Below are 25,292 nucleotides of genomic sequence, written 5' to 3'. Positions count from 1 at the left end.
GTCAATGCTGTATTTTTTTATAAAGCGCCAACATATTCCGCAGAGCTGAATAGTATGATCCTGATTCACTTACCCTGTTACACACAAGTGTGTAACAATAAAGACAAAAGGTCCTTAAGGAATGGTGTACAGTAATGTTTAGTTATAGAACGTGGGTATCTGTTTAAAAAGATACATTATACTGTATATACTATAATAAAAGGATAATAATAATATATCTCATATTAATATGCATTTTTCATACATACTTTTCTTTGTAAAGTGAAATTCTGAGGTGTAGTTTAAGTTAATAAATATAGTTTATTTGCCTTTACGTTAGTATGTATAAAGATCAAGAGTCAATTAAAAATACATGCTCAAGATAGAACAAGGAATGGTTACACCACTATAAATATTACATTTGGTATGTCTGTCCATCAAGAGCATTCTTACAAAAAAACTGTGGGAGAGCTTATTTGCACTCAAGGCAATCCTGCCACTTGCACATTCTTTCCAATACAAATGTATTATGTGCAGTGCATGGAGAAAAGTGCAAAAAACAAATGCAATCTACCATGTTTTTCTGCATTTTGTGCCACCTAGAATTTCTACATGTCAATGTGCTCCAATTTGCATGTCATTCATTACCTACCCATTACTGCAGTCATTCTGATTTTAGGCTGATGCCACATGCGGCGTAGGGCTGATTTTTTTGGCAAGCGGAAAAACGCTTGCCGAAAATTCAGCCCTACGTCTGCTACTTGTGCCTGCACCGGAATGAATGGGATACGCTCGGGTGCAGGCACATGTAGCCGATATACGCATGAAAACGCGAGACTTTGCATTTTTCCGCTTGCCGAAAAAATCAGCCCTACGCCGCATGTGGCATTAGCCTTAATGTTTGATAGTACCAGTGGACATATACCTATGATGTATTCTAGGACATGTACTCAAGAAGAAGAACTTGAATATACAGTGGTGTGAAAAACGATTTGCCCCGTTCCTGATTTCTTATTCTTTTGCATGTTTGTCACACAAAATGTTTCTGATCATCAAACACAAAATCAAACACATTTAACTATTAGTCAAAGATAACACAAGTAAACACAAAATGCAGTTTTTAAATGAGGGTTTTTATTATTTAGGGAGAAAAAAAATCCAAACCTACATGGCCCTGTGTGAAAAAGTAATTGCCCCCTGAAACTAATAACTGGTTGGGCCACCCTTAGCAGCAATAACTGCAATCAAGCTTTTGCGATAACTTGCAACGAGTCTTTTACAGCGCTCTGGAGGAATTTTGGCCCACTCATCTTTGCAGAATTGTTGTAATTCAGCTTTATTTGAGGGTTTTCTAGCATGAACCGCCTTTTTAAGGTCATGCCACAACATCTCAATAGGATTCAGGTCAGGACTTTGACTAGGCCACTCCAAAGTCTTCATTTTGTTTTTCTTCAGCCATTCAGAGGTGGATTTGCTGGTGTGTTTTGGGTCATTGTCCTGCTGCAGCACCCAAGATCACTTCAGCTTGAGTTGACGAACAGATGGCCGGACATTCTCCTTCAGGATTTTTTGGTAGACAGTAGAATTCATGGTTCCATCTATCACAGCAAGCCTTCCAGGTCCTGAAGCAGCAAAACAACCCCAGACCATCACACTACCACCACCAAATTTTACTGTTGGTATGATGTTCTTTTTCTGAAATGCTGTGTTACTTTTACGCCAGATGTAACGGGACACGCACCTTCAAAAAAGTTCAACCTTTGTCTCGTCGGTCCACAAGGTATTTTCCCAAAAGTCTTGGCAATCATTGAGATGTTTTTTAGCAAAATTGAGACGAGCCATAATGTTCTTTTTGCTTAAAAGTGGTTTGCGCCTTGGAAATCTGCCATGCAGGCCGTTTTCGCCCAGTCTCTTTCTTATGGTGGAGTCGTGAACACTGACCTTAATTGAGGCAAGTGAGGCCTGCAGTTCTTTAGATGTTGTCCTGGGGTCTTTTGTGGCCTCTCGGATGAGTTGTCTCTGCGCTCTTGGGGTAATTTTGGTCGGCCGGCCACTCCTGGCAAGGTTCACCACTGTTCCATGTTTTTGCCATTTGTGGATAATGGCTCTCACTGTGGTTCGCTGGAGTCCCAAAGCTTTAGAAATGGCTTTATAACCTTTACCAGACTGATAGATCTCAATTACTTTTGTTCTCATTTGTTCCTGAATTTCTTTGGATCTTGGCATGATGTCTAGCTTTTGAGGTGCTTTTGGTCTACTTCTCTGTGTCAGGTAGCTCCTATTTAAGTGATTTCTTGATTGAAACAGGTGTGGCAGTAATCAGGCCTGGGGGTGACTACAGAAATTGAACTCAGGTGTGATAAACCACAGTTAAGTTATTTTTTAACAAGGGGGGCAATCACTTTTTCACACAGGGCAATGTAGATTTGGAGTTTTTTTTCTCCCTTAATAACGTAAACCTATTTAAAAACTGCATTTTGTGTTCAAATTATGTTATCTTTGACTAATAGTTAACGGTTTTTGATGATCAGAAACATTTTGTGTGACAAACATGCAAAAGAATAAGAAATCAGGAAGGGGGCAAACAGTTTTTCACACCACTGTATTAATGCAAGAAATGTGTTTACTAAAGTAGACATGAGGTCCAGATGCGCCTACTGGACCAACACACAAGCAATAAACCCTAATTAAAAACTCCAGACTTTTAATTGAAAAATATTCCCAAGGGACATTTTTTCTAAGGTTAAGGTCTTCCAGCTAACTAAAATGAGGGGTCTTACATTTCTAGGAGATTCTTTTCTAGGGGATTCGTCAGTCAAAAGTTATAGCAGTTGAAAGGTTTTGATGGTGGGAGGAGTTTAAATAATCCCTTGCACTGGTGGAATGTAGGTAGGTTCATTTCAAAACCTTTTTTATGTGTATTAATCTTACGTGAAAGAATTGTTTTTCAATTTACTACAGTTGTACATATGTCAACAAATTGCTTTGCTGGGGTTTGGTTCTTGGGATGCATAACTTGAACCAAAGCATATGCACTTGTATAATGCTATGTTGAAATAAAGAAAACCTCAAGTGTAAGAGAGAGTCTGTTAGGACATGGCAGGAGATAGGCAGAAAATAGAAATAATAAAGCTGATTATGGGAGCAAGTTATGAGAGGGGAAATAGGAGGTTACAGAGTTTAGGAAGCGTAAAGCAATATCTTTGGAAACTGGGCAGAGATGTGGGATGGAAGGCTACATTTTATGCACCTGCCAAATTATTTTTTTAGAACTGACAAAACAGGAATAAGACATTTATGAATGTACAACTATAATATATTCATATCTCCAGTATCTTTATGTTGGCAGTTACTTGCAAGCTTGTGACATGTACATGTTGTGTATAGAAAAAAGAAACAATGCTGATAAAAGGGGATAAAGACTGGATCATAATGGTATTTTCATAACTTGTAATGCATCACTAAATACATTGATTCTATTGTTGTACTTAATGAAGTTTGGTGCTGGGTCACAGTCTCCATACTTTATGTATGCATCTGACTGATCAGAGGGGAACAACAACTTGCTAGACAGGTCATACCAGAGAACACCTACTTGTGTGTTTGTATGGTTACAGAATATTACAGATGGCTACAGACTGTCTAATCCCATGGATTAGGCAATAATGATCCAGACTTCCCCAAATAATCCCAGAAAGGTCAGGTTGCTCTATTATCTTCACCTACTGCTAATGTACTGATAAATACACTGCACTGGAAACCTGATTTGCAAAACAGCATTCAACAAAACAATATATTTCATCTTCACTGTCTGGAAATAAAGTAGTATAAGATATGAAAGTCTTCTCATAAACATTCCAATATATATTCATTTTAAATAATTGTAATGGTTATAAATGTATCTATAAATGTTAGGTGTTTACACTCTTTGCAACAATGTAGCAATATCACTGGCACATAACTTCCAGTTTAGTAAAATATGCAATAAATGCCCTGGGTTAAAGCAGCAAGCCAACCATAGGGGGTAATTAGCAATGGAGATAAATACTAGCCTTATGACACTTGGAGTCAACCCGTGTTCTGGCTCAAAGATATCATCATTAAAAAATATCTGAGTTCATCTTTAATTAACTGATGATCAATATTCTGCTACAGCAAAAGCTGAAAGCTGCCGCCACACTACTAGTAAACTGTTGTTACCCTTCTGGCTAATTTACACATGGCTGACATTCTGGAAGGACTTATTGACTATAAAATAATGGCAGTGAGGTTTTCTCCTCATAAAGGACTTTTATTGCCTTTAGTCTAGCACATAGATTTTGCTATTGTGAGAATTAACTGTTTTATTGCTGAAATCCTCACCAGAATAGAATTGTGTAGTACTCTATTTTTCTTGGGTTAAACCCAGGGTCTGACTGGGCCAAAAGGGCACCAGGATAAAGCCCGGTGGGCCCTCGGCCTTCATGGGCCCCGCCGAAACGGGCTCACTCACCTAGGATGCTGCAGATGATCCCCACTCCCTCTTTCCCTATCAAAGTTACAGGTTAAGGAAGGTAGTAAGAAGTATACTACGAAGCGTGTATGGGGGGGCAGGGGGTGGACATCGGGAGGGTGGGCCCTTGAGGTGGCAAGCAGGTCCCTTGGGGTCACAACTCCACTGTGCCTCGGAACAAGGCTAATTAAAACAACAGTAAGTAACATTATTCATTTTGAAGGAAATATGCACCCACTTTCAGCTTTAATAGAATACGTTGCAAATATACTATCTTAACTTTTTTTAAAAAAGACATATCTGATTCCACAGAAAGAAAACCATGTTAGTATATCCTTGACTTGTACAAACAATTTCCCAACCCCCTATCATCTGACAGTATCATAAAACCATCCCTTGCCTTGTTCCATTATAATATGATGGATTCTTGGACACAAAATCCCTCTGCTTTCCAAATCATCTGTGAACCACCTGCTATGGAGAGCAGGGGGGCTTTTTCAAGTCCTAGAAGCCTGCTCTCTACACAAGAGTTACAAGCTTGGGGCGCAATTTCTATTAAATGACACTTGCACCCCCCTGGCTTGTAAATGAGCCCGAAAGTATTGTTTTTCTTTGGGTGTTACAATGCCCTGCATTCATGTATGGCACAGACTGCAGACAAATGGGTAAGAGGAGGTTGCTGCACTTACTTAAACATAATCAGCCATAGCAAAAGAAATATGTCCGCAATATCGGCTCGAAATCAAGAATAATTAAAAAATATTGCCTTTTGTTTTTCTGACATGCCAATAAAATATATAGGCTTAAGCTGCAAACTCAGCACTGTGCCCGAGGAGATTTTTTGCTGCTCTGTTACCTTGTGCTATTCCTTAATGTACAGAATCAATGGGACATTTAATAAATGTAATGACATGCAATAAAACTAGATGTCATTTGAATCAGTTGCTCAAATGGCTGTTACCATCAATATTGCTTTTGTTAATCTTTGCTTTTAAAACAGTTTTATAACTTTAATTATATTAAGTCAGGTGCTCTGTGCTTGGTTTTTGTTTTACTGGGCATGTACTGTAGCAGCTTGATTGTAAAATTGGCTGCAGAGATGAGCTGAAGGTCCCTTTGATAAGATGGGCTAAAGAAAGTGTAAGGATATTATGCATCAGCATTATGAGTGCATCCAAAAGTAAAACTTTGCGGAGTTCTTTTACACTCAAAAGGACAACATAACCGTTCTAAATCTCCTTGAGAACTATGTTAGTTTTGTATAGTGTCACTTTCCAAAGAAGGATATAAGTAGGGCGTATGAAGGCCGCAGTTTTTTACGACTTATGCTGTGTTAGTCCATGTCAAGTGTTTTGTGTTTTCAGTAAAAGCCCCATTAAAGTTCCATTAGACCAACTGTTTTGCTACGGTTGGTTAGAATTAGGCCAGAATGATTAAAGTGAGAAGGCTTAATTGAGTTTTAACTTCTTTCCTAACAGACCTAAAATGGTCAGTAAATATATTCTGAACTGTAAGCCCAATATTGCATACATTTGTTCAGCCTCTCAAGTATAGTGCCATGTCTTTAAACACTCCAAATTGAGATGCTTTAATACCATATTTTGTTAGATCCCCCTGTTTGTTTAAGATAGCAGCTGCCTTTTTAGCTTTTTAGCATTTGGCCTCAGTAAGTTCCATGCTGCAGCTCTAGTTGCTGGTAGCTCAGATTATAGCACAGTTGGGAGGGGGGGTAGAGGAGAGATGGGAGGGGGAGGAGGAGAAGAGAGGGGGAGAGAGGAGCAAACTGACTTGTGTCATGCCCTGAAGGGAAGGAAGTCTGATACTGAAGAATATGTGTACACAAAAGGAGACAATAAATCCTGTGTTTCTTTTGCTAGAGGACTCAGCACAGCTTTTCTGCGAGTGCTTGTTGCTGTTTACTTAGTTTTTACCTTTCGGTTTGTTTAAATATAACAGTAGTACAATAGTAAATAGTACTATAGGTAATGCAATTGTTAAAAACAAATTTGCTTTGTACAATAGATTCCATACCAGAACAAGATAAGCTAAGCATTTTGGCTACTGGCTTTGCCTTGTTAGATTGCAACCAAAGGGGACGTTCTATATTTACGACTAGTAAACTGTTCATTGTATTTGATCAATAAAACCTTTTTGTATGAATTGCAATTATTTCTATATGAACCTTCAAACAGTCTTTTTAAGATTAAAAAGCCAGTAAAAAGAGTACACAGACCCCTGAATCAGAGTCAGGCAGTCTGACAAGAAATAAGGAAGAATGCAGGCTGACTTTTGCTGCTGTCCTTAAATGGAAATAGATTCAATATATTCCTCCTTACAAATACCCTGGGCACAGCTACAAAGACAAGTGACCTCAGTCATCCACTAGGAAGAATCACACCCCCTGCAGAAATAGTGGCCCTGGTAATTAAGCCTTGGCTAATGCAAACAGTGTGTTTTCATTTGTATATTTTATTAACTACGAATAAGATGTTTACATGTGTTAAGTTCCCATTAAACTAATGTAATGTAAAAAGCAAAAGAAACTGCTAAAAGTTAGCAGCACAGAGAGAAATTATGACCTCATCTTCTTAAGAACATCACTCACTTTTATGTATACAGTGTTAAATTGTATTGCAAAAGCTTGGATATTTATTATAAGAGACGCTTTTATAGTGTAGAAGCACATAGAATTGGCTTTAAATTGGTTTATACTTTAAGTATATGTCTTTTTTAAAAACAGCTTTTTGCTTCTTTTATGCTGAGCCCTGCCCCACAATAACTGTGGGCGCACAGACCAAAGCACCCTATATTCAGCCAACCTACACAATAGTTTTAGTTGTATATGCTCCATCTGACATTTATGATCCATTGAATCATTATTTTTCTAGTAATTTCTTTTCCACATTTTTACATTTCCTTAAAAGGTTTCCTGAAAATCCAACATATCAAAGACTTTTTCCTAATTCTTTCCAGATGTGAAACACTTTCAAGCAATTTCATTGTTTGCAGTGGAATGATTAGATTAAATGCTGCTCAGTTATCCCCACAAAGAAGGGGTGCATCTAATCTAAAGTTTGTAGCATTCTAACTATTGAGTATTCATTCTTTAACAGAATTGTTTTGTCTGTATACTTTGCAGGAAACCAACGAAAATATTCTAAGAGACCAATAACCTTAAAAGTGCTATGCTTCAGTAACGGGAATCTGACATGTGCCGACTGGTTATAAATTTGCTTTATACTATTTAAATGTCTATTCATATTATATATTATAGTCTGTAAGACAATATGACTGGTGATGCTGCCCATAGCAACCAAACAGCAATTGGATTTGAACATTCACCTACAAGGTAGAAAAGAAAAGCAAAGATCTGATTGGTTGCTTTGGGCAACATCTACAGTGATTTGGTAACACTACAATAAGTATGCCCCTTTGTGTTTTTCCCACTTTACATTGGGGGTTACAATGATGGCTGTTGCCAGTAAACATGCAGCGCAACATGAATCAAAAGGAAAAACTAAACTGTACAATGAACAGTGCCAATGCGATGGAACTGACTGGAATTAAGGATGCACGGAATCCTGGATTCACTTTAGGATTTGTCCAAATCCAAGCCTTTTTCAGCAGGATTTGGCCAAATCCAAGTGCCTGACCGAACCCTTAAAACTTACGTGACATCCTCCTGTACAGGTAGGATGTGTAAAAATGCACACTTGGGCACATTGGGTTAGACATTATCCTAATCAAGCAGAGATAGAAAATTGATAAGTGTATTACTGCTGCCAATTTAATTTCTCTGCTAAAGGGGGGCTTCTGTTAGTCAGTGCTGACTCATACAGCCGTATGTCGGAACTGTTCATTCACCTCTAGGTGTCATAATAAAAGCTAAACTGATCTTTTTTTATTAAAATAGATGAAACACGGTACAGTGATGTGCCAGTCACTATGCAGTTTTGCTCCAAAATCATCACCATGTGGCACTAGCCTTAGGCAGTTACATTAAAGGGGCAGCATACTCAATTGTTCAACATGAGTTTATCTGTATTACTGATGGCTTTAAATTAGAAGCTGTCATATCAAAATGAACTAAATCATATGATATGTTTCTGTCCCCTAAAGGGACAGATTTTATATTCAGTATATTGTGAATTGGCCCCTAAGCTCAGGTTACTGACAGCAGCCCAGAGCATGTGCTGGGAATCCTCAGAAAGAAGATGGGGAGCTACTATGGATAAAAATATAAACTGCTAGAGGAGAGCAGGTGCCTTGGGCTGGTACAGAACCCCAAAACATAATGTTTCTTCCTGGCTGTAACCAAGCCAACAGCATGGCTAGTGTAGGTTTAGAGCATGGGGTACACGCGACTCAATCCTTCAGGATGGGCCTTCGCTAAGTGGAAGTGACCAAACGGAGCTATGGTGTAGTGCAACTACAACCCACTGTAATTGTAATTGTGTGCAGTGCAGAGTAACAAATGGGCACCAGAAGGTTCTTGCAGTAGAACAATAGAATTGGGTTATTGTCAGAGACAATCAATATGCAGGGTTATTTCAATATACTCACACAGAGGAGATATCAGGTAATTGCACAGAAGGTAGAAAAATATGGTGTCCACCCGTATAGCTCACCTCAGCCGAGGGTGGGGAAGTTAAGGACCATCAACCAGCATGGCCTCCCTGTGGACAGTAGCCTGGCCAAGTATCTGTATCCTCAGGGTGTCCCTTAGCAGCCAAGGATCCCTCACAGCCGACCATGGATCAGGGATAGGAACTGACCTGATACCTGCCTCTGAACTGTGGTCTGGCAACAATGCCTGTAGGGAAGAATACTTCCAGCTAATCTCTCCTGGTTGCAGCCGAAACTGCTCTTTCTAGCTTTAACCATATTACTTTCCTAGAAAGTGCTCTTTATAAATTATCCTGATACTTACTACTCCACATTAATGGGGTCCCTGTTCCCGACTTCACTAGAGCTAGATGCAGACTCTAGGTTAGAAGGCTTTACTGGGGCCCTGTTGATCCCAGGCTCAGTGGAACTTCCACCTGGGTCAGCAGATGCAGCCAAGGAGGAAGACCCACCCCCCTGCATAGCACTATATCAGAGTGCCAAGGGAGTGGTCTCCCTGTTAACTAATAAGACACATATGCAAAACTATAAATTGATACATGAGTTTTTGCCCAGTAAAAGCACAGACTAACGAAGTTGTAGGGTTTAAAGCCATAGGGACATGTTAACCCTATGGGTCCCTACAATAATTTAACTTTGGTTCTTCTTGCTGCATCTTTTGTCCAGAGATACAGAAATACTGTTCATTATGAATATTTTTTAATAATAATAGGACTGAGTGTACTGCTGTGTACCCATGCTATATAGGCCACAATCATGTGAGCTATATTTTTGATATATTAAAGTCTAACTATGTTATAGTACAGACTCACTGCCTGCTCAGCACTATGCCAGAGATGCATCTTACCAGTTACATGGACTAGCTATTAAACTTTTATGGAACGCCTGTTAATGGCTATTCAGCACCGGTGTGCTATGAAAACTGAACATATCTTACAAAATAATAGGTAGCACATAAAGATATTGCCTGGAGTCAAATTTTTTTTTAAAAAATCATTACTCTGGCTATTTTTTTTAGTGATGGAATTTATTTCCAATAGACTTTTATGTCTATTTTCTAGTACGACAGTAATGAGTGCAAAAAGACCATTATGGGGAATTATGTCACTAATGCTTCCTCTGGATCTCCCGCCCACTGTGTTTAGACGGTCAGGCTGATAACACTCAATTAATATTGATTCATGTATTTTTCCTGGAAACAAAAAACCCCATACTAATAGAGATCAAGGTATGCTGACTATGCTAGGTTTCACCACTAGCCTGAAAGTTGGCCTCAAAGTGCAGACCGCTGTATTTTCAGACTGTTATATTTATATCTTATATTTAATTTTAAAGGTATAGAATAAACTAGAAAGGGAAGTTTGAGAACAAACTTGGGGACCTTAGTATTAATATTTAAAGAATGGCAGCAGTTTAAATTTAAACATCTGAAGTTTATAGGTGAAATCTGATTGGTTGTTGTTGGCCCCACCCACTTTTCTAAACTTGGAACATAGTCACCCAGTGACTAACTGTGTAAAGTTTGGCAACCCTGACATTAAACATGTGAGAATGGCAGCAGTTAAAATTTCCCCACTGAAAACAATGAAAGAAACGTAATTTGGCTTTTGGCGGCCCCGCCCACTTTTTCTAACCTTGACTACAAAGTCACCCAGTGACTACAAAGTCACCCTGGCATCAAACCAATAAAATTCAATAGGTGAAATCTGATTGGCTGGTGGCTCTGCCCACTTTTTCAAAACTAAACCTACAGTCCCCTAGTGGCCAACTGTGAAAAGTTTGGGGACCCTATGTGATTCAAGTTTGGGGAGTGTAGTCTCAAAGCTGTAAAATTGGCAGCAGTTTCAATTTCCCCGTAAAAGTCAATGGGTGAAATTGGCTGATGGTGATTGACTGTTGTTGGCCCCTCCCACTTTGCTTTAAAAAAAACAAAAACTTGAATGCATAGTTACCCAGTGACTGAAAGTCAAAGTTTGGGAACTCTGGCTTCAAACCAATAAAAATCAATAGGTGAAATCTGATTGGCTGTTGGTGGCTCCACCCACTTTTCAAAACTAAAATGGCAGTCCCCTAGTGACCAACTGTGAAAAGTTTGGGGACCCTGTTGTTAATTCTGTGAGAATTGCAGCAGGTTGAATTTCCCCATTGAAAGTCAATAGGTAAAATTTGATTGGCTGTTGGTGGCTCCACTCACTTTTCTAACCTTGAACCACAGTTACTCTGCAAAGTTTGGGGACCCCGGTGTTATTACTGTGAGAATGGCAGCAGGTTGGATTTCCACCAAGTCAATAGGTAAAATCTAATTGGCTGTTCACAGCTCCGCCCACTTTTGGGCATCCAACAATCATCATATTTTTATTCAGGCTGACCCCATGACTGTGTGATTCAAAGTCACCCAGTGACTGACTGTGCAAAGTTTGGGAACCCTGGCATCAAGCCAATAAAATTCAATAGGTGAAATCTGATTGGCTGGTGGCTCCGCCCACTTTTTCAAAACTAAACCAACAGTCCCCTAGTGACCAACTGTGAAAAGTTTGGGGACCCTATGTGATTCAAGTTTGGGGAGTGTGGCCTCAAAGCTGTAAGATTGGCAGCAGGTTCAATTTCCCCATTAAAGTCAATGAGTGAAATTTGATTGGCTGCTGTTGGCCCCTCCCACTTTGGGGTCATCCAATAAAAGTCGCTGTTTCATTCAGGGTGACCCCATGATTATGTTATTCAAGTTTGGGGGGTGTAGCTTCAAAGCAGTAAGAGTGGCAGCAGTTTGAAAATCTTCCCTGTCAATGTCAATGGAAAAATTGGGGTGGGATCGCTTAGAAAAGCACAAGCAACCTGCTCCGCTATAGGGCGAAGAAGTGTGGAGGGTTTGGGTGTTGTACCCCTAAAAGTGTAGGAGGAGTAGCGTTTAGAAAATTGGGGGCGCTAAGAACAATAAGAAGAAGTGGAAGAATAAGCTGAAGTGGAAGAACAGTAGGTTGGGGGTTTTCAACCCAACACAAAAAATAAGGTAAAAAAAGCTCATGTAAAAACTGGACTGTGATTTACTTCATCAGCCTGGTGTGACTACAATCCATTTGGTGTTTCTGGGAAGTCACTAAGCGAACAGCTTCTCCCTGCATTTACGTGAGCTTGGGGAAAGACACTGGTTAGAAGTGTTGCTATACCGCAGTAGATGGTTGGATTTTGCACTCTCATGTAGGCTGTGCTAGAGGTTATTTTTGAATGCATGTCCTTCAGGTATCAGGTTTTCTCCTTTCAGTGAACCTTATTTAATCCTGTTGTTATCTTTGGTGGATTGTGAAATTAAGATCAGTGTAAAACCAACAGTGACCCCATTCCTATTCCACATTTATTGATTTTGTCTGAAGGTATTTTTATGAGACGTTTAGCATCCAGGCTAGTTGAATTTGAGATGCCTGCAAATGCTTTTAGCACAGGATACCACAAGCTATTAGACATCTCTTCCATTAATAGTACTGCAAAGCTATCAGCCTTCAGAAGCAGTACTTTCTCATTCACCAAGGGAAAACTGTATTCATTTACAGACCCCAGGCTTAGTATGTCTGATCTAAATAAATGGAAAGAAAAAAGAGTGTATATTCATGCTGGTATGGAAATCCATGCAATAAAATATAGCCGCTATTGTAGTGCATGTTACTAATGTAGTTCGGTCTGGATCAGCTGATTGATTTATTGCCTTTGTCCATAGCAACCTCTAAAATAAATGAGTTGTTGCACAGTAATCCACCCTGTGTCCTCGAACTGTTGTTGAAATACAGTAGAGATGCAATTGTGCCGCCTGGGGGTATATGAGTAATAGCTGGAGGAGGATCCAGAAATTGTAATAATGCTAACTATAAATTATTATTTAAACAAATGCCATAAACGCACTGGCAAGGCACAAATCGTTCACCACCCAAATGATGCAGGAGTGGCTCTGCTACCAGCTACGTTTTTTAAACATTAAAGATGCATTTCACGTAGGAAGGACAATGGGACTTTTAACCTTGCTCAATCAATATCTGGCTAATTTTTGGCCAAATGTCAGTAGGACCGACTCATTTGAGGTTCCCATACATGGGCCCCATTTTCACCCCATGTATGGCCCCCTTAAGATTTTCTTAATTCTAGGCAATTTTGCCATTTGATTCCCTGTTTTTTTCTTACAAATGTAAATTACTCTCACTGTTGTTCTTCCCTTTTGCTGTAGGTAACCTTATTACCATCATTGCCCTTGATTTTCCTCTCTTCTTTCCCCTAGTCAGTATTTCTGGGAATTTAATTCTCTCATCGAATCACATTGCCGGATGTGACCACATGTAATTTAACATGTCTCTAGGGCTGTTAAAGAAAACCATTTAATCCATTTGAGCTGTAACTAGGAAGGGAGTTCTTTACAAATGATATATATAATTTGAAAAAGCACAATATACAATATGGTTAGAATGTACTTTTAAACATGGGAGCTTTAGATACCTAACTTTCCTATTTATTTTAAACTGACATCTCCAGTTATTGCTCAGTATACAAATAGTATACGCTGTGGCTAAAATCTTACCCGTGAGCAACACCAGCATGAAAAATGTTCCTAGGATGTTACAAATAAGGGCTATTTGGTAGCCCAATGTGGACAGGCAGGCTCTGTTTGGAAGTACACATGGGGGCTCATTGATCAACACTGGGCAAATTTTCCTGTGGGCAGTAACCCATATCAACCAATCAGTTGTCTGTATGACTGATGTGAAAGCCAGCTGTAGGTAAAACAATAAATACAACAATTTGATTGGTTACCATGGGTTACTGCCCAAGTGCAGACTAGTTTTCTTCTGAGGAGCTAGCGGTGGTGGAAGAAGGTGGCATCTGGATTTAAATTTTATGTGTATAGAATCTACACCAGACTTTGGCTTTACCCTCACTTTAAGAAGATAATTTTTGGATTTAAGCACTCCTCTGCAGTGCAGCATTTGAAAGACTTAACTAACCAAGTCACAGATATATTTTAAAAAGGCAATGTTTGCACCAGGTATGGAACCCCATAGTAACCAATACAATATTTTCTTTTAAAAGTGACAAGTAAATGGTTGTTGCTGACTGGTAGCTATCGGTTACTAGAAGGTTAACTAGGGTACAATTTTGGGGTTGGAAAGATTTGTTGCCCTAGAAAGTGTTAGGCAGTGCTGTATCCAAAAATGGTGGGTGATGGTAAGGGAGGTCCCATTCCCTACCAGAAGAGCAAGTTAGGGGGCAGCAGAAGGTGCAGGCACCACAAAGGACCTGTTCAAAACATCGGCCCTGTGACAGGGGGTAAGGACAGGGCTGTGATGCGCCTACGGATGCTATGCTCTGCTCTGCTCCTTGTGCTGGATTTTTAATGCCCTGCAAGGAGCAGAGGGCAGCATTTCCAGGATGCAAGTGCACCCATTTTTCCAAGTGTTTAGCTGCATGATTATAAACCTTTCACAAACTATTAGAACAGTAGGGAAACATCACACTAGGCATCTGCAATCACAATCCCCGAAACGTGCTGCAGGTCACTGGCATCAACATCAAGTAGAAGGACAGCAGGTCCCATTAATATCAGTGGGAAGTGATATAAAGTGAGTTGTGGCCCCATGAGACTTAGCTCAGTTTACTAAACAGGTGTCCCCTTACCTGTACCCCAAACATGAGCATCCCACATTACTGTCTTATTCTATTTCTTCCCCTGTTGCCCTTCTCTCTAGCAAAGTGTAACTTAGTGGTTGGTTCACAAAATGAGGGGCAGGTACAGTGGTGTAACTTTGAGGCCCCTGACATCTCCTGCAAAATTTGTTTTGTTTTTTGTTTTTCTTTAAATCACCTCGCACAAAATCATGGGTCACTCGCAACCTTCCTGCTCACTGGCCCCCGGACCTCATGTGGCTACACTGTCTGCCCCCTATGTAGTTATGCCATTGGGCTGTTGCTGCTAAAGGGGCCCTTATCAGTGGAGGGGGGCAGGCTGGGATACACTTAGGGGCACATTTACTAACCCACGAACGGGTCGAATGGAGTCCGATTGCGTTTTTTTCGTAATGATCGGTATTTTGCGATTTTTTCGGCGTCTTTACGAATTTTTCGTTACCAATACGATTTTTGCGTAAAAACGCGAGTTTTTCGTAGCCATTACGAAAGTTGCGTAAAATCTGCCGATTTTTCGTAGCGTTAAAACTTGCGCAAAAAGTTGCGCTTTTTTCGTAGCGTTAAAACTTCGCACCTTTTAAGTTTTAACGCTACGAAAAAGGCGCAACTTTTCACGTAAGTTTTAACGCTACGGAAAAATCGGGCGATTTTACGCAACTTTCGTAATGGCTACGAAAAACTCGCGTTTTTACGCAAAAATCGTATTAGTAACGAAAAATTCGTAAAGACGCCGAAAAAATCACAAAAAATACGAAAAAGTCGCAAAATGTTCGTTTTCAAGTCGGAACTTTTCCAATTCGGGTCGGATTCGTGGGTTAGTAAATCAGCCCCTTAGGGTGGAATTTCAGGGTGAATGGTTGTGTTTTGATTTGGTTGATCCTTGTAACTGTAGAATATTGTATGTTAAGGAAATGTTTTGATTAGTCTGTGACCTTATTATGAGCTAAGGGGGCTGACAAAGTGTTTAACTACAAAGGGGAGTCTGAAGATCTCTGTAATGACAGGCAGAGTATTACAGTAGTTGCTACATTTTGTTCTACAGGACATAGCTATTAATAGTTTTTATTGTTTCCTATGGGTCAGTCAGATAACACCTCCATAGAAAAACTATAAAACCTATTTGTAGTCACATCTGCAGCTATTGATATTGCGGCACTATGGTTCACAGCACGCTTTAAACCTTGAGAATATGTTAAAGTATCCTGGGATTTGTATTCCAGAAACTATTGAGGATATGTGGTTGTGCAACAGTTTTTACAGTCCAGTTTTTTTTTTGTTTTTTTAGAAAAACCTGTATATTCCTTGTGCACGCTTTCTTTCTGTATTCTTTATTATTCTATACACAGAGCACCAGTTATTACTGAGTTGTATATTTATTTACAAAGACTAAAGCCAAAAGGAGCCACTTGTATTATGTTTGCTGCTTTTTGCCAAATTTACTACTGAAGATGAATATACAGTAATATCTGGATCTACTAACAGGAAATTACCAGCTATTACTCCACCACCTCAGCCTCTGTATGTATTTAGTGAGACTATAATCCCTTTCAAAGAAATGATATTTGCTCTAAGTACTCATTTCAGCTGTTTGCACAGTGTAATTTCATTTTCCTTTTTTCATTTTTTATTTATATTCAGGTTAACATTACCCAATACCTACAGTTGTGGTGTTGTTCCAAGCATACAGGTGCATCTCTAATACAGTGCTGCCAAATAGGCGGCCCACAGTGTTCACACCTGCGAGACTCTTCTATGTTCACACCTTTAAAACCCCATACTTCTCACACCTGTAAGACCTCAGACTGTAGGTTTCCACATTGTTCACCTGTTCAAACTTCAGACTTTAGAAGCAGTTTGCATTTTGCACACTGGACTGTAAATCACCCATAGACAGTCATATCTCTGTAAATCTTAATGAAGACTTCTGCAGTTTCTTTACCATATGTTTTTAGAGGAGTCCAGAACATAGTCCAACATAAATTTTAAAATTGTGGGAGATCTTCCATCTTCTGGACATTTATTTTGCTGGGTTATTAGAATTTTAGCTTTTTTCAGAATTTTTCTCGTTTAAAAATGTTTTTAGCACATATGAAATGGATTGTACTCTATAATAGCTTTACAGTTTGCTGGGTTAGATTGATCTTTAAAGGAAACCTGTCATTTAGACATAAAGTCTCCAAAGTCAAAAAAGTTTCATGATGAAAGTCCTTTTAAAACTTAGAATAAAAACAATATTCCTTTTTTTATTAACCCATTATAAAACTATCTGAAAATCCCAGCTGTTAATCATATACTCATACGGAGCAGTGGGGAGAGGTCCCCATTGCTCCATATGGGAGCAAAACTTAGGTGGGGCGAGGCGGCATGCCGCCCCTAAATTTTTGCCACCCTAGGCCCGGGCCTTTGTGGCCTCGCCACAGATCCGGGCCTGGCACTCCTCACTTTCCCCCTCCCTCCTCACCATCTAAGTGTGTAGCGAGTGCGTGGGTATGGGCATCTGGTCCCCCATTCTGGCACATAAACAAGATTTTGGGGTGACACAAAACTTGCTTTAATAACTGTGCCCACAAAATGGCAGCTGCCTGCTTGCCGTGATTGTGAAGGAAACAAGATTTAAATAATTCATATAATGTAAGTAAAGTTTATTTACTTGACAATAGATACACAACAGATAAGAATTTGGATTTATTTCTTAGGGTAAAAGGTACCCTTTAAGACCTCAGTCTTGGAGGAGGCAAACCTCTTCTCAGAAAAATCTATTGAGGGCAAGATCTATCAATTTATCAATGGCAAGAACAAAAAGCAGGTGGGGGGAGGAAATCGGCACTCCTACAACATACCAAGGTCGATAGTGAATTCAGGCAGGAAACCCATAGCCTTAAGAGAGTCATTCAAAGCTTGGAAAGCATTTAGAAAAAGGTGAGAACCATATATTGAAAGCAATTTTAAAAAGTAGGACCATAATATTGTACTGTATTGTACTGTAAGCTCTTATTTTATAATCCAGTTGGCATAAACTTTTCAGAGTTCAATGTTGATAATTTTTTATTAATTTTCTTCTTTGTGGCTCCATTTCAAAAGTGTTTAAATACATTCCTGTCCCATCCCAGCTACATTCTCCTACACTTCTCAGCAAATTTCCATCATTTTCTCATAAGCATTTCCTATCATAGAAATGATGTTTTAGTGTTTATTCTGATTCTTGTACAGAATGGGCCAGTTCCAGCCTGTGGCAGGTCTCATTCAAACACATTCCAATAAGATATTTTCCGCATTGCAGAATTCATACCACCAGCTCATTAAACGCTGCTTATGGGCTTTGATCAGATTTTTACAGCCAATTTGAGCCAAATATGTTCATACACAATTTCCTTAATGTTTCTAAAAACAAAAGTGATGCATATGGCTCCTTATGTCCACAGACTTGGCGCCAATATGAAACATTTGCTGCCTGTGGCATAATTAGTGTATTTACATGGAGGGCACAAGGCCTGCTACAGCTGGAATTTATTTTCTAATATGTTTATGAGGCAGGCCTACAGCAAGCATACATTGTTTTACAAGAACAAATCAGCAATTTGTGTTCTAAGAAATAGCAGTCAGCACCACTCAAATACTAATTATTTTCAAATTATTTCTTCAGTGCATGTTCCTAGCAGAGCAATCAACAAATCTACAGTATGAAACAGCACCATAATTATGAAATAAGAAATAAAACATTCTGCCCAGTAACATTTTGAGCTATTTCAAACTTTAGAAAAGGCTATAAGTAGCCCAAACCTGTGCAGATCGCTTTTATATGCCAGTGTTATGAATGTGGTTTTATTTCCCTTAATTTTCATAGTGTGGATTTTTTAAGAAAGCCACAACGCCACATAAAGGCAATTTTTTTTTTTTGACAAACTTTTTTTTAAAAAAGAATTTAAATGTGAATTATGTTTGTACTAGCTTCAGTAAGTCTTAATGAAGGCTGCATTAGCAATTCAGTAAAATGAATGTAATAGGTATGGGCAGGTCTGGACTGGGATTCAAAATACACAGAGGCCCAAACAGCCCCCCATCTTCCCAATAAATAGTAAGTGTCTATGGCATCTTATAGCAGTCCCTCTGGCATTTACCAGAATCCACAGATTTCCAGTTGGGACCTGTGAAGGGCACAAAGCTGCACTGGTACAACATTGTTTCTAAAGATCTTTACACTTTGTAAAAAGCAGCATTGGGCTATATGGGTCAAGGTGAATACTTTCTAATTTATGTCTACACACAGATGACCAAATTATTCTTCATTACAATTGGTCACTTCCAGATTTGCCAGTGCCCTATTAGAATGCAGAGAACAAGCATCAACAGATGAAATGTTTGGGTTGACACTACAGTGTGATGCCATGGGCCTACATGACTCGCTGTTAAGGCTGACACCCAGTGGCATCCAGTTCCTGTAAAGTGGCCAAAGGCAAGGTTAAATTGTTCTTTTTATTAAACATCTCCAGCTAACATAACATACACACAAGTTTCAGTGAAATACAAACAAATAGTTCAGCACAGGGGGCATTAGTAGGGCCTGGCTTTTAATGACCACATCTGATGTTAGCCTTAGCAAGTATATAAAGGTTTATTTGCCCCACAATAAATCAGATGTTTTCTTTTTATTTTAACGTTAAACTGCTGGTTGGTTATTAACCCAGGAAAGACTGGGTTGTGGGAACTGCAACAGCACTTGAAGCCTTTTCCCGATTGAATGAGGAGTTTTACATTACTAAATACAACTGTGCAATAATTTGCCTTTCCTGTAATGTTGCAAATACATGCACTAACCGGAACAGTAGGCTGTGCAGGTTTAATCAGAAGGTAATCACAGAAGGATTGATGTTCTAAGCTCTAGCTTACGTATGGATGACCTTACACGACTCTCCTGCATCTGTAAGTGGCCAAGCATGAATTGTTTTATAGGGATACTCTGATGTTGAGCTTAGCTTTCTGCAAGCTTAGGAGCTATATTCAGACACTTTTTCTGTGCTGGTTCTATGTCACAAATGAGGCACTATTACAATAATTGTACAGGGGGAATAAATACCTGCTCTTTGGCAAGAGGTAGGCAAAAAAATCTTACAAAATCAAATAATTATGCACACCCCACTTTGCTGTTATTTATTTGTAAAAAATGTTTGGAATCATGTATGATTTTCATTCCACTTCTCACGTGTACACCACTTTGTATTGGTCTTTCACATGGAATTCCAATAAAATTGATTCATGTTTGTGGCTGTAATGTGACAAAATGTGGAAAAGTTCAAGGGGGCCGAATACTTTTGCAAGCCACTGTGTATATATAAATTTGGGTATAGCACTAAAGAAAGAAGATTTGGGTTTCTTTAGTGGGTAAGCTAAAATAATGGACGAGTGAATAGCAGATAATGTTACATACAATCAAGGGTTAATCTTTGGCACCAGCTATAGAGGATAAACCAGTAATAGTAACAAAAGACTAAGCTCTGTGACTCAGTGTCAGTCAGCAGCTGTGCCCGCTAATCAAATCTTGACTCGCATCTAGAAGGGTTATAGATGCAAGAGATTAAAATATTAGCCTTATCTTTGTGTATACAGCAGTTAGACCTCATTCTGAATATGGAGCACAGTTTTGTCACATGAACACATTAAACACATAACTGAGCTTGTAGGAGTTAAGAGAAGGGCAATTAAGGATGTAGGTTTTATAGAAACATTGGGTTAGTTTACTCTACAAAATGGTTTATAAGAAGAGGAATGATTATTATCTATTATCCAGATTTCTTGGGACCTGGTTTTCCAGATAAAGTTTTCTGTTATTTGGATTACCATACCTAAAATATCATTCAAAGGAGAAGGAAAGGTAAAAATACAGCCATATGCACTTACAGTAATACTGCACTCTATCAAAAGAAACACAGGATTTCTTGTTTCCTTTTTTGTAAACATGTTCTTAGGGTATCTGACTTCCTATCTCAAAAAAGGTTGTGACATGTTATGCCTGTGATGGGATGATTCTGCACATGCTTATTATTATATGTGTTTTACAGTTCATAAGGGTGTGCAAGGGTAGTGATTTGTAGCAGATCTAAATTATAGAAGGACTGACGGATTGAGTGTATGCTTTATTAAAGGCAAAGTATAATAATTGATTAATTGCTCTGCCGTATGGTATGTTGATGTTATCAAATCAAATCAAAGCCATTGGTTTTACCTGCAGATGTATTGGAACATCTAGAAAACCAAACACAGAATATTTCTATTCACGTTTAAAGGAATTCTATCACGATTTTTATGGTGTACTTTTTATTACTAAATTACACTGTTTACACTGTAGTGATCAGGTTGTGCTTTTGAAAATTGGATTTCAATGCTGAATTCAGTTAGAGGAGCTCTGTTAACTGATGTTTTCCCATGACAGTATTCCTTAATATCTAAAGAATGTTAGCCAAGTTCTACAACTCAGAGATGTGTTATTACTTCAGCTGAGCAGCTCAGCTGTTGGCAGGGTGGACCTTATTTATCCCACTATGGCGGAGCAGTAGAGCTGTGCAGATTAAAGACTGTATTTATCCCATTATAAGTGAGCAGCACAAGTGTTCAGATGATGGACCATATTTATACCTCTAAGAACACCCAACTACTAGAGAGGGCTGTGTATTATTCAAGGTGATGATTATATACACAGTGCCAAGTCCAAATAGCACAATGGCAAAGTTTCTCAGCAGTTCCCAGGATTAACAGCCTCAGGGAATGACAAGTGGCTTGTACAATAATAACTTTTATTCTTTACTGGCAACAAAACCAAGAAGAAGTCTGTACCTGGTTAGTAACATTTAGTTGGTTAGACTTGTATTCTATTTGCTTACATTGCTATTAAGGCAGTAGTATAACTGCATACACATCCTTTCTTTTGTAAACATGAGCAAAATAAACAGAATTGATGCTGAAAATATAGTCTATTCTATTGAAATCTTTTTTTCAGTTATAAGGCTTATGTTACGTGTGGTATTTTTGCTGCTGAAAGTATAACACCAGTGGATTTTTTTTAATTTAAAAAATAGCCAATGATTGATTTGATGCTGATTTTATACTTTCCCTTTACCAGTGATGTGGAGGTCAGTGCACCATTATATTTTGTTTGCTACTTTAGCCCATTATTTACTGGGGGAGTCCCTGTATCTTTATATGCTGTAGTCATTGTAGCCGATACATACTGTATTTCTCTTCCTTTATACCATATTTTGTAGGTACGCATATTATTATGTTAGTTCAGTTCAGTTTCATATCACATAATATGGATGCTCTGCCTTAATGCCGAGAGCCTCCAAACTGTTATAAGGACACCATTTGTACCATTATATGCTGGGGGTCACTGTGGCATTATGCCGTGTAGGTCACTGTACTATTATTTGGTGCTAAATCATAGATGCATTATATTCTGTGGCTCTCTATACCATTACATGAAGGAAGGGGGGGATCACTGTACTATTATATGCTGGGGACCACAGATCCACTATAAAGAGCAAACGCCTTGTTTAGCCCAGTTTAAAATGATGTCTGGTCATTGTAGTACTGTAAATGATTTGTCCTATCAGAATTGTGTGGCCCCCCACCTGTCTGGCTGCTTTGATGGCTTACCCCCTGTATTGTTTAAAAATGTAATCCCCTGTGTTGTTCACACCTTTTAATCCCTACATTGTTGACCCCCTGCATTGTTCACACCTCAGGCTCAGACTGTAAGCCCCACATCGTTCACCTGTTCACACCTCAGACAGACTGTAGAAGCAGTAGAAACCCACAATTAAACCCTGCAAACTGCAAAAAGTACATATACTGAAGTAGTACTGCAATTAAAACGTTTTTTAATATATCGTTATTGTGCAGACTGTAGGAGCAGTGCCAGCATTGTGTCATTGTATGCTGCCTGTTTGTGCCAAACTCTGCCTGCCTTATGCTGCCTGTGTGTGCCATACTCTGCCTGCCCTATGCTGCCTGTGTGCCATACTCTGCCTGCCCTATGCTGCCTGTTTGTGCCATACACAGGCAGGGTAGGGAAGGCAGAGTATAGCACACAGGCAACATTGGGCAGGCAGAGTATGGCACATACAGGCAGCATAGGGCAGGCAGATATGGCACACACAAACAGGATAGGGCAGACAGAGTATGGCACACACAGACAGGGTAGGGAAGGCAGAGTATGACAGGTTTTTGCTGTACTACCACCATTAATATGGGTATGGTTTCAAGTGGGTGTGGTTTAATAAAAAGTGGTCAAAACTGGCTTCCATTATTGGCCCTCCACCATGTAGGCTGGAAAAATTCTGGCCCTCGGCACCACAGAAGTTGGACAGCACTGGTATAGAAGATGAGCATTTTGGAATCATTACACAAACAGAAAGCCACTGTTATTCTAAAATAAATGTAACATTAAATTTACATTTTAAATGTAATATTAATTTATGTAATATACTTTGGAGATATACTGAATTCTTAATCATACAAACAACGCAGTGTAGCATAGGTAACTATTGGAAATAGAGATGTGGTTTCTCTGGGTTATATCAGATGAGAATCCACATGCCCAAAGTGTATAGGAATCTATGACACACGCAACAGCTATTTATTTCTGTACTAAAGCAGCCCATACAGATTTGCTTATTTGGCAAAGTCACCAAATGAGTAGCTCTTTGCCGGATTTCACCAACAGAGCCCTGTCGGCAAAGTCAGAATCAATTTCTTGATGTGGTTCCTTGGTCCGTGTGGGATTTTTTCAAATCCTGCCCAATAGATATAAATTATAAATATAAATTAGTCGGGCAGAAAGTCATGAGCATCACAGATAATTTGCCACTGTTCTAAGCCAAGTCAGCGACTTTAATCATTCCATGTATGGCCAGCCTCGAATCCTGAAACATACTGCATCCAGGCATTGGATATGAAGATATTCTAAGGAATATGCATTTCTGTGTAAGTGAAGGTGGTAATTAATCATGTGCTTAAGGGGATAATTATCACTGTGCAGATCAGTGGTTTTCTGCTTCTTTCAGACTTGTTCTCTAAGGGGCACATGAGTACTGGACCAGATAAACATTGTTGTATCTCATGCAGAACAAAGTACCAGCAAAATGATAAAACAATTTATCTGCTGGTCATTTTATGCATTATTTGCTATTAGAGGGCACAGACTAAGGCTTAAAATTACTTCACATTGTAACTAAGACACCATGGGGCCATGGGTGCGCTAGTTATAGCGTGCGCTAAAAATTTTATCTCGTCTAAATTATTGCGACTTATCGCATGATTCACTATAAGCATACTTGCGCTATTTTACGCGCGATATTGCATGCGTTATTTAACTCACGAAGACTATATTCATGCGGTATTTGACGGTACATGCGCTAAATAACGCACGCGTATAGTCGGATATAAATAGTAGCTTATAAATAGTGTATATAAATTGTCGCCGCATATAAATAGTAGCATATAAATGGTAGCATATAAATAGTAGATGCTTATAAATAGTAGCCACTAGTGATGAGCAAATGTGTTCTGGTTATCTTTAGTGAAAAATTAGCAAATCTTTCGAAAGATCCACGAAACGACAAAAATGTTGCCTGCGACTATTATTTTTTGACTCCTGTGTCAATTTTTGGACGTGCGGTGAATTTTTGAATGGTGTGTTTTGCCATTGGCAGATTGTGTTGCGAAACGCATGAAAAAATTCGCCGTGGAAAAATTTGCCGCAGAAAAATTTGCCGCACGTCCAAAAATTCGCTGCGAATCCATGCCTGCCGAAACATTTCATCACTTGTAGCCGCATATAAATTGTCGTGCGAATAAACGCATGCCATGTTAGCCATACACGCCAATACTTGCGGAAAATTACTGTATTAAAAGTGACCATTTCGCTGCAAACTGGCGGCTGCATCACTCTAGGGCCAACACAGACTTGAATAAATAACACTGCAAAGTCCATATTTTATTGCCAAAAGCTCATTAACTGTACTTTTCTATGATTATCGCCTGCCTGAAGTAGGTGTTAATTTTCGCATAGCCTAATGCGATATTTAGCGCGCCTTACTGTTTGCGAATCATGCATTATTATTCTTTTCTGTGCGCTAATTAACGCACGCGTTAAAACTACCGCATGCGGTCGCGCGAAAAATAACGCACGCGATAATACTATAGTGAATCGCACGCTAATTATCGCGTCTATTTTAACGCAAAGAACCGTACAATAAAATTTATCGTACTTTAGTGAATCAGCCCTCATGTTCACTGTGCAAGGGAACCCTGTGCTTTACAATCTCTATCGACCAACTGTAGAAAACATGGTTCTCTTTGTGCATAGGGCCTATTCGTGTAGGACTTGTACCTCTACCATTGTGGGGTGCATACTGCGCTTCACAACTTGATCTAGATTTTTGGTGTGACAGGTGTAAGAGACCCTGTACTTAACTCCTGACTGTAGAGTGAGGTGCAGTTCTTTGCATCCCATTTTTGTTGACTTATATGCCTATCTTTC

At 39.1% G+C, this 25,292-nt stretch overlaps 1 protein-coding gene across 6 annotated transcripts in view; it reads left to right on the top strand.

The window, feature by feature from the left end:
- The window catches only part of mtcl1 (microtubule crosslinking factor 1), a 100,604-nt gene that overhangs the window by 47,177 nt on the left and 28,135 nt on the right, over positions 1 to 25,292 (top strand). The gene's annotated exons all lie outside the window — the stretch shown is intronic.

The sequence above is a fragment of the Xenopus tropicalis genome, chromosome 6 (assembly GCF_000004195.4).
Source record: "Xenopus tropicalis strain Nigerian chromosome 6, UCB_Xtro_10.0, whole genome shotgun sequence".
Lineage (NCBI taxonomy): Eukaryota > Metazoa > Chordata > Amphibia > Anura > Pipidae > Xenopus > Xenopus tropicalis.
This window is presented reverse-complemented; position numbering and strand designations above follow the sequence as displayed.